The sequence below is a fragment of the Protopterus annectens genome, chromosome 3.part0 (assembly GCF_019279795.1).
Source record: "Protopterus annectens isolate FY-2018-M chromosome 3.part0, PAN1.0, whole genome shotgun sequence".
Taxonomy (NCBI): Eukaryota; Metazoa; Chordata; order Ceratodontiformes; family Protopteridae; genus Protopterus; species Protopterus annectens.
This window is the reverse complement of record NC_056731.1, coordinates 581,453,197-581,468,874: the sequence shown is the minus strand read 5'-3', so window position 1 is coordinate 581,468,874 and position 15,678 is coordinate 581,453,197.

Here is a 15,678-nt window from a genome sequence, read left to right as displayed (position 1 = left end):
TCAAAAATTGCAGTCTTACAAAACAATTAAGCTACAGTATTAAAGAGACAAACAGGTAAAAAAAAATGAAAGCCCTGCTACTACATGTGGCTAGAGACAACGTACAGGAGGTCATGTAAAATTCTAGTAACAAGTTTGCTGATTTGCCTGAAGAGTTTACAGTCTGAAAAATTTTACTTCAGAAATGGATTACAAGAAGAGTGTGTATTGAGCAAAACTGACAGCAAACTTCAAGTTCAGAAGACAGGAGAAATGAATTATGTAAGTCAGGCATAGAACTAGAAAATATTCTTAACTTTATATGAAACCATAAAGCATTGAAATTTAAAATGCAAAAACATAAAAATGCTAATGCAAAAATATTTAATATGTAGCACATTGGCTATGTGCCTTTTGAAGACTCACTTTATTCATTAAATTAAATTATTTAATTAATTACATTTTTCAGTGTTATAAGAGCATATAGGTTCACAGGTGTTTACTAGGCTAACGATCACAAGGGCCTTTTTAAGCCTAGCCATGCATCCCAATTCTCTGAAAACTTCTGATACCCTTGATAAGTGTAAGCATGGGCCTGGGAGATGAACCATTTACAGGTTACATGTGTCCATTAGAGACATAGGTGCCAAACCAGGAATGAATTTACAGTCTCCCATCCAGTTGTCCAAGTTGCACTTGAATTGGGTTAGGGAGGAGCTGTGCTTCACATGGATGTGGAGCCTATTCCATAGATGTGGTAGTCTCTGGGCTACATACCTATCTCTCCAGCAGATCCTATTTATATCACAGGCAAGGTTTAAGTCTTTAGAATGGGTAATTCTGGTGATGTTTGTTTTGTGGATATGCAGGAGGTTCATCAGAGTTTGGTCTGACAATGCCCTGTATGCCAGGCATAGATCTCCCCTCAAAAGCCTGTAGGAGACAAAATACAGGGATAGGACCTTGAATAAGTCTGCATAGGACATATTACTTATGCTCTGTATTCTTTTAGTGAGGAACCTCTGTGGATGTTCCAATTGTTGCCTAATCCTGGTTACTGACATACCAAAGGGGGCATTGTACTCAATGATAGGTCTAATGTATGCCGAATACAGTGGAACAATGACTTCCTTGGACTTAGATGCCATACCTTTGTTTATAAGTTGTGCAACATATAATGATTTCCTCACCACTGTAGACATGTGATGATCAAAGGCTAGATTACTATCTATGTGTGTCCCTAAGTCCCTGACTGCTGGGTCATCTCTAAGGGGTGTGTTGTCAATATGACATGGATGACTTACCAAAGAATACTATTATGCATTTCTTGGCATTTAGTTTTAGTCCATGGCTCTGACACCAGTTGTTTGTCTGTGTCAGCCCCTCCCGGAGAACATTTGCATCAGTGTGAGAATCAGTGGCAGTGCCTAATTTGCAATCATCTGCAGATTTAGTTAGCCAGAGACCACTGACATTGGCCTTGACTTCTGAGAAGTAAATGCCAAAATAGAGTGGTCGAAGGACTGATCTCTGAGGGACTCCACTTGTGACTGGCCTCTTTGTAGAGGTGAACTCCCCAATTCTAACTTCCTGGGTCTTGTCTGTGAGCCAGCTGGCTATCCACCGGGTGACATATAGGTTTATACCTAACCTCTTGAGTTTGTCAACAATGCCCGAGTGGCGTATTGTGTCAAATGACTTGACCAGGTCAAGGTAGGTAGTGTGAACAATTTTTGCCCTCATCCATTGCTTTGGTGACTTTCTCAAAGAAGTCTACCAGGTTGAGTAGGCATGATCTGCCCTTGACGAAACCAAACTGGGTTTGGTCCAGTGTCTGGAGCTGTACTATATCTCTGTTGATCATCTCCATGATATTTTTTTCCATGGCTTTACATATAAGACTAGTGAGACTCATGGGTCTTTAGTTTCCATGGTCTGTAGATGGTCTACCTTTGTGTAGAAGGATGACAGTTGCCTTTCTTCATTCATGAGGCCTGAAGCCTGATTGGAGGCTGCAGTTAGATAGTAATTCCAGAGGCCCTGTTAGGTCATGTTTCATGCTATTTAGAAGGCATCCTGGGATATTGCCTGGGCACATTGATGTAGTGTTCCTGGTCTTAGAGAGAGCATTAAGGACCTGTTCCCTAGTGATAGTAGGGGGACTTATATTTGATGATATTTCCTAAGGGAAGGAGAGAGAGAGGAAGGAGTAAAGTTGGAGCTGAATTTATCAGTCAGGAGGTTTACTATATCTTCTGGCAGTATAGGTGGCTCTATTTACAATGAGCTCTGCAAACAATTGTGTACTGCCTTCGAGGTTGCAGAGATAGCTAAAGAATGCTTTGTGGTTGTCCTTGGCCTGGGAGGCCATATTTACATCAAATATGGCTTTGGCAGACTTCATTTGTCCTCTGAGTTGTTTGTTTAGTTTAATGAGAGTGCTTTTATCCTGCTGGGTGCTGAGCCTCCTAATTTTTGCCATGATTTTCTTCCTTCTGTTATACAGCCAATTGATTTTGTGATTTGCTCAAAGATTACACAAAAACTTAGCTCAGCCACAAATCTTAATGAAAAATCCTAGGACCAAATTGCTAGACACTCTGAGCCACCTTTTACTAGTAATTCCAGAAATATCCAATTTTAATCATTGCAGCCACAGGTCCGATAAGATAATCCTGTACTTTGTCCCTCTTTAATTTTTTTGGAGATGCAAGTGTGATGGATATAATGCATAAATAGTATTTGCCATTACATTTACAGACTTACTATAGTTCAGAAAATGTATGGAAAATATATCTTTGTCATGATGTGAGGTATTGCTAGCTATGTCAGGAGAAGTAGGGCAGTGGATATGTAACATATGCCAGCATAGCTAGCTGGAGTTTTGTAAAGAATTATATGTCTTTTGTATATCAAACTGATTTGTACAGGTTCTTCTGTGGAAATGTATTGGCAAAGCTGCTTGTGTTATAAATGTACCAACAGTGAGTCTTGCTGGACAGAAAATAAACATACCTGTAAGTCAAACTGTATTGTAACTGTTGAAATTAATATATTGTAACAGAGGATACTGGAAGAGAAGAGGTTAATCTCAGCCCAGTTAACACTGAAAAATAGTCTGATATTATATTATGTGGTATAGGTAATATTGTATCTTACAGATCTGCTTGCAGGCAGAGACAAAACGTCTGTGAAAACTGGGACTAGGAATCATGCTGTATTGTCTTTAGGGGTGACCTAATTGCTGCACTGGAAGAGTGGAAGTTTTTGAAATGTTTTATATTTTCCAGATGCTATAACGCATCTTAGCAAAGCCCTATGTGGGTGTATGATGACACATATGTGCTAGATTCTGGTTCAATTTCTAGTAAACGAGTTGTGTGAGAGACCAGAGTCAGATGACCAGATGTATGTGATGTCATTCTGTAATCCAGCACTGAAAAGATGTTTTAATGCTAGATAAATAAAATAAAACATGACCAGAGACAAAATAATAATCATGACTTTAATAGCAAATAAATCCACATCAAACAGTAAGAGCTTTCGTCTGCACTGGACTTCTGCAGACTGCATAATGTGACAACAAAATTTAAAACATTTAAATACCCCTTCTCATAAACACATGACCTGTGATGTCAATGATGCAAACCTTTCCTTTTAAGGAAAGCAATGAATTCCTTTCTATTATTTAACCCTGGTTGATGGCAAGGATTTAATTTCACTTGCCACTCATATTCTTTCCAAACCCAGCTCTTCTTCTGCATCAAATTTACTGTCCACCTTCACAACTTCATCTAAAAAACAGCACTTAAAGTTAACATCACATGTATTCTCTTTGTAATGCCTGCCCAATGCATTCTTTTCATCTTGGATGCTTACAGCATATTTATGCTCATACATCCTTTTGTTAAGCTCTCTTATAGTAAGCCCAACATAAAAAGAACTGCATGACAAGCATACAACTAAATACACAATAAACTTTGATTTACTTGTGTACCTTCCATTCAAATGAATGCAATACCTTCCCACTTTGATATCTTTAACATCTGTCTATAAATGGTCACATAAATTACAACTTAAGCATTTGAACATTCCAGGAGTGGCACATTATTTCTGTGTATAACTTAATTTGCTTTGAAATAAATTCTTTAGATTCTTTCCTCTTTTTTGCACACAGATGACATCACCCACAGCTTTACTAGCCTCAGTACTACATTTTAAAAATTTCCAGTTGTTGCTCACTATATTTTTTATAGAATGTGAGTCTACACTATTAGCCACTTGCATCGAAGTTCTGAAGTCTTTCTGATTTTTCTGTTTTACCACCTGCAACCCATCTTTTCTTTGTTTAACAACTTCCTTATAACTTCTTTCTACAACTTCTTTAGGATACCCTCTGCTGATAAATTTATTACATAAGACTGTGCATTCTTTTTCAAAAACACAGTCATTATCAGTCAGTTCATGTACCCATTTTAGCTGCCCCTTAGCAATATTTAATTTCGTCTTTTTTGGGGTGCATACTGTCATAATGCAAGTAAGAGTCATTTTGCATCTTCTTATTAAAAATAGCCATAGTCAATTTATCATTTTCTTTGACTATAGTAATATCTAAAAAGCCATTGGCCCTAACATCATAGACAAATGTAAATTTTAGAAAGGTACTCACTATATTTAAATAAGTCAAAAACTCTTCTAATAATCTGACATCCCCCCTCCAAATTAAAAAAGCATCATCAATAAAATGCTTAAAAAATATAATATGTTTCATAAAAACACTTTCAAAAACATAACACCTTTCCCAGTCATGAATGTAAATATTGACATAACCGGGTGCCATTGCAACACTCATAGCCACTCTATTAACTTGCCTATACAACTTATTATAAAATTCAAAGAAAGTCTAGTTGAGAATAATATCTAACATTTCCATAAGAAGGCTAACCATATTAGGTGAGAATTACTTGGACTTCAACAATTCCAACCTCAACACTTCCATGCCCTCGTCATTGGCAATTACAGTGTATAGTGACTTTACGTCGAATGTTACTAAAATATCATTTTCATCAACTTTCACTTTTCTATTGCATTTTTAAAATCAAAGGAATCTTTAATATATGAAGAACTCATATCCACTACTTGTTGAAGATGTATAGCTACAGAAATGGGCAACGCTTCAGTTTTACTGCCATTACTGGCCACAGTAGGCTGCATCGGTGGCTTATCTAAAACTTTATGTATCTTAGGTAAGCCAAAAATATGGCTCATCAAAAGCTTTCTGATATCATCTGTGATACAGAAGTAAGAAACCATTCTTCAAGTTGCCTATCAATAAAAGAAAAAAAAATGAACTTTGTTGAAGGCAATATTTTCATAAAACAGCTTATCAGATAACATTTCTTCCATTTCTTGAACATAATGAACTCTATCAAGAATGACCAAAGCATTACCTTTGTCAGCTTTAGAAATCAAAATGACTTCGTTATTAACTAAGTAATGTAATAACTTGTTTTGTGCAAACGTGAGGTTGAAAAATTTAAATTCAGGCTTTTTATCAAACATTTCAATAATTTGCTGTTCACACACCATCAAAAACAATTCCAATTCCTTTACTAATGGAGGCTTATAAACACTAGGTTTGTGAAACATTTTTGAAACAACAACACTGTTATGATACAACAATTTCAAACTAAGTTTCCTAACATCATTTCTTAAATCGTTAGTAGTATCCCACTTACTAGTCCTTTTAGAGGGCACAACATTCCAAACATAATTGAGAACGTTGAACAAATCATCAGTGAGAGCAATGCTGGACAAGCTTGCAATAACAAATGCAATGTCAGCAATACCTTTATCATTTATCGCTGAACATTCTTCTTTTTTCAATTCTTCTTTTGATAAGAGTTTTTGTGAGGCATTGACACTACCTCTGCCCAAGTCCTGCTTTGATTTCCATGATGCTGATAGGCTCTCACTAGTTGAACGCTCTACTCCTTCTGAAAACCCTTCTCAATGTTATTAGAAACAGCTTTCTCACTGGAGACATTATTAGACAAAATAGTTTCATTTGGAGGGTTAAAAGGCTCATTTCTCTGAGTCAAATGTTTAGATTTACGCCTTGTATTTTCTTCCACCTGAACTTCTGTTTCCTCTCTCAATGCTCTCACTGACATCTGCTGCTGCATGTTGGGCACACCCACAGCTGTTGATTTGCTGTTATACGCTGCTGGCTCATTGTCTGACTTATCCCTTAGGAATTTTTTCGTTTTACGTTTCCTTAATACCTCATTTTCCTTGTATAGGTTTTCTTGAATCAAGGAAAATTTGGAATCAAAATTCTCCACAGTTGAATTATCTTTGAACTTAATGAAGGCTGACCTAAAATTTTTATTAAGGTCCTCTATCTTGCTCATATTATGTTCAGAAACAATACAGAAAACTCCAGCAGTAACAACCAAGAAATATATTAGTTCAATCTGCTGAAAAGGGTTCCAGATCCAATAATTCTTACCAGAAATTAAAATGATTTAAAATAACCACAAATTTATTAAAAACTTGTCTTAAAAACTGTAAGTTAAGCTCTTTCATCTATTACATAGACTTCTTCAGAACATCTCCTCAACTTCCACACTTGATTTAAATATACCATTCAATTATTGAACTAATCAAACAATTAGCAACAAACTTGCTGTTCTTAAAGTGCACTGTGCAAACTGAAATTCATATAACTATTCTAACATACTTTTGTCACTTATATCGAACATGTTACAATCAAGTTACTTGTTTGTAAACTTAAAAAATGACAATTATTTTAAACCTCACGCTTTTACTTCCAGTATGGCCTTCAGTGATATGCCATCATTTATTCCTGTGTGAATAGTAGAATTCAACAAAATTTGCCATCTAGTCTCTCTCTCATTCAACCTCTTAGTAATACTGCCCCCTCTAGGATTCCCTTTTTTTTCTCAAGAATCGCAAATTTGAATTCATTACATCCAGGGCATTTTTGTAAATGTCTGTATAAGGCATTTGTTTCATCTTTCTTCTTTATACAGTACATGTGATCGTACATCCTGTTTCTAAGACACCTGTCAGTTTTTCCCACATAGAAACAGGGGCATGTGGTGCACTTGGCTAAGTATACCACATGCTGGGTACGACAATTGCCATACTGGAAGTGCACTACAGTCTGATTTATATTGTCCAACTTTATCTCTGCATTTTCCATAATAGCGTAACACTGATTGCAGTTGCCACATTTGTGTGTTCCACCCCCCCTCAAATTTGTACTCAGATGAGAACTTATTCATTTCCAATAAATTTTTAAGATTTAAACCGGTTTTATATACAAAGGAGGGTTGTTCCCCCATTAATTTATAAATATTGTCATCGGACTTCAATATATTCCAATTATTTGTAATAATATTCCGAATGTCCTTGGCAAAATTTCCATATTGCAAAATACATGACCAATTATATACATTCCTAGGTTCATGAATATCAATTACATTTGTCTGTAAATTCACACTTCCGCTACCTAATAATGACTTGTATGTTTTACCCCATTCAGACCTAACATATTTTATAGTGTTGTTGACGAGGTTACTAGGGTAACCCCTTTTCAAGAACATATTCCCAATAAATTCAAGTTCCACCTCCATTTCTTTTAATTTCTTGGCGCCCTTATACACTCTCCTTTGATTATACTGGCCTTTTGTTTATAAGGGTGGCAGCTAGAGTATTCTAAATATGTGTTACTAAACATACTTTTCCTGTAGATTTTGGATGCAAAATGTCCTTTTTCAATATATATATATATATATATATATATATATATATATATATATATATATATATATATGTGTGTGTGTGTGTGTGTGTGTGTGTGTGTCCAAGTATGAGATACCTTTAGTATCAAAATTGTAAGTACATTTTAAATACTCACTGGTTTCATTTATATATTTAATAAACTGATCCAACTCATTCATGGAACCACTCCACAACATGAAAATATCGTCCAAAAACCGGACGTAACATTTTATAAGCGAATTCCACTTGCTTTGAAATATATATTGCTCTTCCCAACTAAGTAACACTAAATTGGCGAATATAGGTGCGCATGCTGCACCCATTGCAACACCATTATTTTGTCTGCAATATTCGCCTTCATAAAAAATTTAGTTGTATCTCAACACTACCTCCATAAATTCCAAAATCAAAAGAATTCTATCCCATTGAAGTCCACTATATTTCTGAATACTATCCTTAAATCTACTAAGACCATCTCCCTCCGGTATACAAGAAAACAAGTCAATTACATCAATTGTAACAAATATAACCTCATTATCAAATTTGTCCGGGGTCAATCGCCCTAAAAAATCCCAAGAATCAATAATAATATGATGTATTTTTCTGTATATACTTTTTAACCATCTGTCTACCACTTGACCAAATGGAAAAGTCTTTGACTTGTTCCCTGAGATAATAGATCTGAATGGGGGGGGGGTCCATTAGATCTTTGTGGACCTTAGGTATCCCCACCATAGTCGACATGACAGGAATTTTTTCATATAAAAATTCATATAGTTCTATGTCTACTCTATTTTCCAACAATAAATCTTCTAAGAATAAATCAATCTTATGATATCCAATATTAACCTCATTCAGGGATGCAATATCATAATTACCAGAATTTAATAATATTGAGTGTATTTTATTCACATATTCTTGTTTATTATAAAGAACTATCCCACCCCCTTTGTCGGGTTTCATAACCCTAATTTGATTGTCTTGTTGTAGTTGTTTCAAGAACTCAAATTCCTTTTTTGTTAAATTAAAATTCTTTTTCTCTTTATTAATTTTATTGACTGATTTATATACTTCATCTGTCACTACTTTTTCATATGTAGCCAAAGTGAGGTTCATAGGTAGAACAAAAGTGCTGACTTTTTTAAACATTTTATGAACCATTGTTCTATTACTATCTTGAAAATATACCGCTAAATTTAATTTCCGCATATATAACTTGAATTCCGCTATATAATCTACAATGTTACACCTGGAAGACAGAATATATTTCATTCCTTTGGAAAAAAGACTAAAGTGTTCACATTCCAATTTGAAGTTTGTATAATTGAACACACTAAAGTCTCCCATGCTAAAATGAACCTCATTATGTTGCACAATTGTGCCCACCCCCCTCATTTCCTTGCACCTCTCAAAAATCTCTTTTCCCGCCAATTGTTTTTTTTCCATTACTGTTTCCCCCTGTGTTTCCTGCTGGTGATCCCTTCCTCCTAAAAAAATGTTGTTTCTATTGTTGTTATATTCACTGTAACCTTCCTGCCTAGTATTATATTTTTCCTTCTGGTTCTGTGTCCTAACAGAATCTCTCCTATAAGCATCCCATCTATAGGCTGATTGATTTTGATACTGTTTTATATCCCTTTGTAGTTTCTTACATTTCATATTAAATTGCTTATGACAATTTTTTTTCAACCCAATCATATTGTTTATGAAAAAACTACTCCCATTCACAAAATAATAAATCCTGTGTTATAATCTCATTTAACTGCTCAGTTTCAGCTATTAGTGCACATATTTTTTTATCATTGCATTTCATAATAAATTCAATGAATGAAAATCCAAAACTGTCAAACAGTTGATTGCATTCAAAAATGTTGGAATCATCCAATTCTATCCCTATGGGCTGTTTAAAAAACCTTAAGCCCATAGGTACAACTTTCACTTCCAAACATTGCTTTAAGTACGTGTTGTTGAGCTGTAAGCTCTTCATTGTACCTAATTTTTTACCAGACTCATAAATTAGATCTTTTAAAGTTCTGTCATCATCCTTACTTTTTGCAATATGTGTATCCATACTAAATTTACAGGAATTATTTTCAAAATCATAATTACATTTAAAAAAATGTCCAAATTATGCAGTCTGTGATTGTCTTTAACACCATTATTGGTATTGCAAACTGGTGGGTTAACAGTACCTGCTTCAGCAGCCAGTCCAGTCACAGAATAAGTTTTTTTTAGGAACTGACCGTTTTGGTTTTGCCCCCAGATATGTTGAACTCATCCTCCGATCCTCCATCGTCTCTCCATTTAAAACATTCACTAAACTGGAGACTTGTAACACCGTTGGATGCATTAGAGGGTCCAGTTACCAACACTTCGCCATTCCGCTGTTCTTTCGGAAATTTTATCATATTGTTGTCTCCACTACATCCACGTGTTGACATCATCTCCTGCAAACCTTCAGACTTCCTATCTGGCTGGCTGATGAGCTCAATCAGCTGAATTAATTCTCCTTTTATAATGGCCATTTCGGACCACAGTATTTGTATCTCATCTTTCCGTACTGGCGAAAAAATCGAAGGCAATTCATCTAAGGAATCCATTACCCCTGTTAGCAACTTGAGAAACAATACAGAAAACTCCAGCAGTAGCAACCAAGAAATATATTAGTTCAATCTGCTGAAAAGGGTTCCGGATCCAATAATTCTTGCAAGAAATTAAAATGATTTAAAATAACCACGGATTTATTAAAAACTTCTCTTAAAAATTGTAAGTTAAGCACTTTCATCTATTGCATAGACTTCTTCAGAACATCTCCTCAACTTCCACACTTGATTTAAATATACCATTCAATTATTGAACTAATCAAACAATTAGCAACAAACTTACTCTTCTTAAAGTGCACTGTGCAAACTGAAATTCATATAACTATTCTAACATACTTGTCACTTATATCGAACATGTTACAATCAAGTTACTTGTTTGTAAACTTAAAAAATGACAATTATTTTAAACCTCACGCTTTTACTTCTAGTATGGCCTTCAGTGATATGCCATCATTTATTCCTGTGTGAATAGTAGAATTCAACAAAATTTGCCATCTAGTCTCTCTCTCTCATTCAACCTCTTAGTAATACTACCCCCTCTAGGATTTCTTTTTATTTGCTCAAGAATCGCAAATTTGAATTTTTTACATCCAGGACATTTTTGTAAATGTCTGTATAAGGCATTTGTTTCTACTTTATACAGTACACGCGATCGTACATCCTGTTTCTAAGACACCTGTCAGCTTTTCCCACATAGAAACAGGGGCATGGTACACTTGGCTTGGCTGAGGTTTAAAATAATTGTCATTTTTTAAGTTTACAAACAAGTAACTTGATTGTAACATGTTCGATAGAAGTGACAAGTGTGTTAGAATAGTTATATGAATTTCAGTTTGCACAGTGCACTTTAAGAAGAGTAAGTTTGTTGCTAATTGTTTGATTACTTCAATAACTGAATGGTATATTTAAATCAAGTGTGGAAGTTGAGGAGATGTTCTGAAGAAGTCTATGCAATAGATGAAAGCGCTTAACTTACAGTTTTTAAGAGAAGTTTTTAATAAATCCGTGGTTATTTTAAATCATTTTAATTTCTGGCAAGAATTATTGGATCCGGAACCCTTTTCAGCAGATCATATTAAGTTCATACAACATTTCAACATACTGCAGCCCTGTTTTGCGATTAACAGCCACCCATCTATTGAGAAAATCAGCCGCAACATAATTCCCTACAGGGATAACTGATACTCTCAAGCCTTGAGGTAATCTTTGTGTCTTTAAACTGCTTTCAAAGTAAACATTTTCAAACTGCAATCTTTTCAATTTTAATAAGTCTTTTTCCAACTGATTAAACATCTTGAAGTAATTGGGACCAACAGAAAGATTGTTACTAGGCATATTCTTTAGTCTTTTGAAAGGATCAGATGGAGGCGCTAACCATCCATTAAGCACCTCATCAAATTTGACAAACATTCCTTCATTATTAGAAGCACCAGACGCAGTAGAAGCAGTATATCTGCCCCTCTACCATTCCTGATTCAGGATAATCAAACCACTCGGCGTATCTGTTAGAATTCCACCTGGTGTCACAGTCATAAAGTTTGACATTGCTTGGCTCTCCATGTATCTTAAAAGGAATGAAAACAAACACCACTAATACCGGAAAAAAACAAGAAAAATAAATTAAAATCAGACCAGAGCCAAAATAATGATCATGACTTCAATAGCAAATATATCCATGCCAAACAGTAAGCGGTTTCATCAGCAGTGAACTTCTTCAGACTGTATAATGTGACAATAAAACTTTAAACATTTAAATACCCATTTTCATAAACACATGACCCGTGATGTCAATGATGCAACCCTTTTCTTTTTAAGGACAGCAGTGAATTCCTTTATATCATTTAACCCCGGTGGATGGCAAGCATTTAATTTCAATTGCCACTCATATTCCTTCCATCTCAGCTGTTCTTCTACATCAGATTTATTGTCCACATTCAAAGCTTTATCTAAAACACAGAACATAAAGTTAATATCACATGTATTCTCTTCGTAATGCCTGCCCAATGCATTCTTTTCATTTTGTATGCTTACAGAATATTTAGCTCATACATCCTTTTGTTAAGCTCTCTTATAATACAGCAAACATAAAACGAACTGCATGACAAGCGTAAAACTAAATACACAAACTTTGATTTACATGTGTACCTTCTATTCAAATGAATGCAATAACATCCCACTTTGATATCTTTAACATCTGTTAATAAATAGTCACATAAATTGCACCTTAAACATTTGAACATTCCAGGATTGGCACATTTTTTTCTGTGTATAACTTAACTTGCTTTGAAATAAATTCTTTAGACTCCTTCCTCTTTTTTTGCACACAAATAAGAGCATCATCCACAGCTTTACTAACCTCAGGACTACATTTTAAAATATTTAATTGTTGCTCACTATGTTTTTTTATATAATGTGAGTCTACACTATTAGCAGCTTGCATCAAAGTTCTGAAATCTTTCTGATTTTCTGTTTTACCACCTGCAACCCATCTCTTTTTTGTTTAACAACTTCCTTATAACTTCTTTCTGCAACTTCTTTAGCATACCCTCTGCTCATAAATTTATTACATAAGACTGTGCATTCTTTTTCAAAAACACAGTCATTATCAGTGAGTTCATGTACCCATTTTAGCTGCCCCTTAGCAATATTTAATTTCGTCTTTTTGGGGTGCATACTGTCATAATGCAAGTAAGAGTTATTTTGTACCTTCTTATTAAAAATAGCCGTAGTCAATTTATCATTTTCTTTGATTATAGTAATATGTAAAAAACTTATGACCCTAACATCATAGACAAATGTAAATTTTAGAAAGGTACTCACTCCATTTAAATAAGTAATAAACTCTTCTAATAATTTGACATCCCCCCACCAAATTAAAAATGCATCATGAATAAAATGCTTAAAAAATAGAATATGTTTCATAAAAACACTTTCAAAAACATAACACCTTTCCCAACCATGCATGTAAATATTGGCATAACTGGGTGCCATTGCAGCACCCATAGCCACTCCATTAACTTGCCTATACAACTTATTATAAATTTCAAAAAAAGTATAGCTGAGAATAATATCTAGCATTTCCATAAGGAGGCTAACCATATTAGGTGAGAATTTCTTGGACTTCAACAATTCCAACTTCATCACTTCCATGCCCTTATCATTGGGAATTATAGTGTATAGTGACTTTACGTCGAATGTAACTAAAATATAATTTTCATCAACTTTCACATTTTCTATTCCATTTTTAAAATCAAAGAAATACTTAATATATGAAGAACTCATATCCACTATTTGCAGAAGATGTCTATCTACAAAAATGGCTAGGACTTCAGTTTTACTGCCATTACTAGCCACAATAGGCCATATCGGTGGCTTATCTAAATCTTTATGTATCTTAGGTAAGCCAAAAATATGGCTCATCCTAGGGTCTTCAGCAATCAAAAACTTCCTGATATCATCAGTGATATGGACAGTAACCATTCTTCAAATTGCCCATCAATAAAAGAAAAAAAAATGTAACTTTGTTGAAGGAAATATTTTCATAAAACAACTTATCAGATAACATTTCTTCTATTTCTTGAACATAATGAACTCTATCAAGAATGACCAAAGCATTACCTTTGTCAGCTTTAGAAATCAAAATTTCTCTGTTATTAACTAAATCATGTAATAACTTGTTTTGTGCAAACATGAGGTTGAAGATTTTAAACTCAGGCTTTTTATCAAACATTTCAATAATTTGCTGTTCACACACCATCAAAAATAATTCCAATTCCTTAACTAATGGAGGCTTATAAACACTAGGTTTACGGAACATCTTTGAAACAACACTGTTAGGATACAACAATTTCAAATTAAGTTTCCTAACATAATCTCTTAAAGCTGTAATAGTATCACACTTACTAGCCCTTTTAGAGGGCACAGAATTCCAACACTTTTTGAAAATGTTGCACAAATCATTTTTATTTATTTATTTATTTTATTTTACATTTGTTGACTGGGATAGTCGACTGGGTGCATGTCCATTTTCAGCGGAGGCCCAGAAAGAAAAGCTCCAAGGGTAAGCAGATACAGCATTACATAATACCAGCATTACATATTACAAACAGACTATTTACAGTGATTACATAAGTAAGCTAGTTAAACAAGTTCCAGAGGTTAGAGTTAATCCCAAGCATAAATCAGGATTAAATTAAATTACACAGTAAAATGGCTAACAGATTTTTACACTTTCTAGAGAGAGATAGCCAGGCTTGATACATTGACATAGCCAGTTAAGTGCCAAATGTTGTTTGAGTCTAGTTTTAAATTGACCTAAGGTAGAAAGTAAGGTAATATCAGCTGGAAGAGAGTTCCAGGATCTACTTACAGAGTTTGCAAAGAGATAATCACCGGCTGTGTTATTAATTTTGCTAGTCTGAATTAGTAGTTTGTTAGAGGATCAAAGTGGTCTAGGATTGTTATAGGGGGGTGATAATATTTTTAAGTGCGGGAGTATTGTCCGGATTATAGAGGATTTTATAGGCCATAATCAGTTGGTTATACTGGATTAGGCTGGGTAGTTCAAGCCACCCAAGCTGATTTAGATTGATGCAATGATGTGTCCTAAAAGGCAGCCCAGTGACAAACCTGGCAATGTGGTTGTAGCAGATTGAGAGTTTGTTAAGGACAGTCTTGTTTAAATTCGAGAGTAGAGGGGATGCCTACAGAAGGGTTGAAAGAAGGTGAGAGCGAGCTATGGCAATTTTAGCTGGAGGGGTTAGGAAGGCTTTTATTCTGTAAAGTGACCCTAGTTTTTTATTGATGGTTTTGATAGTTTGGTTAACATGTAGGTTGAATTTTAGATTATTATCTATGACACCTAATAGTTTTGTAGAGGGGTCAGGGGAGATTATTGTGCCATCATTTGAATTTATGGTAAAGGTGAAAGCGGTAGACCTACGTGTTGGTGAAAATAACAGCATTTTAGTTTTTTGGGGATTTAGGATCAGATGATGTTCAGAAAGCCAGTTTTCTAGTGTATTAAAGGTGGTCTGGGTAGCAGACCATAACTCGATTGGAGATGTGGCAGAGCAAATCAGAGTAGAGTCATCAGCATATTGGATACAGCTGACTTTTGGGATGACAGTATAAAGGTCATTAATGAAGATGGAGAACAGCAAGGGCCCTAGTATAGAGCCTTGTGGTACCCCAAGGGTGTTAGGTAGAAGATTAGAGAGTTTGTTCTGCCAGAGGACAGCCTGCTGTCGACCATTCAGGTAGGATTGAAACCATTGAAGGGCTCTAG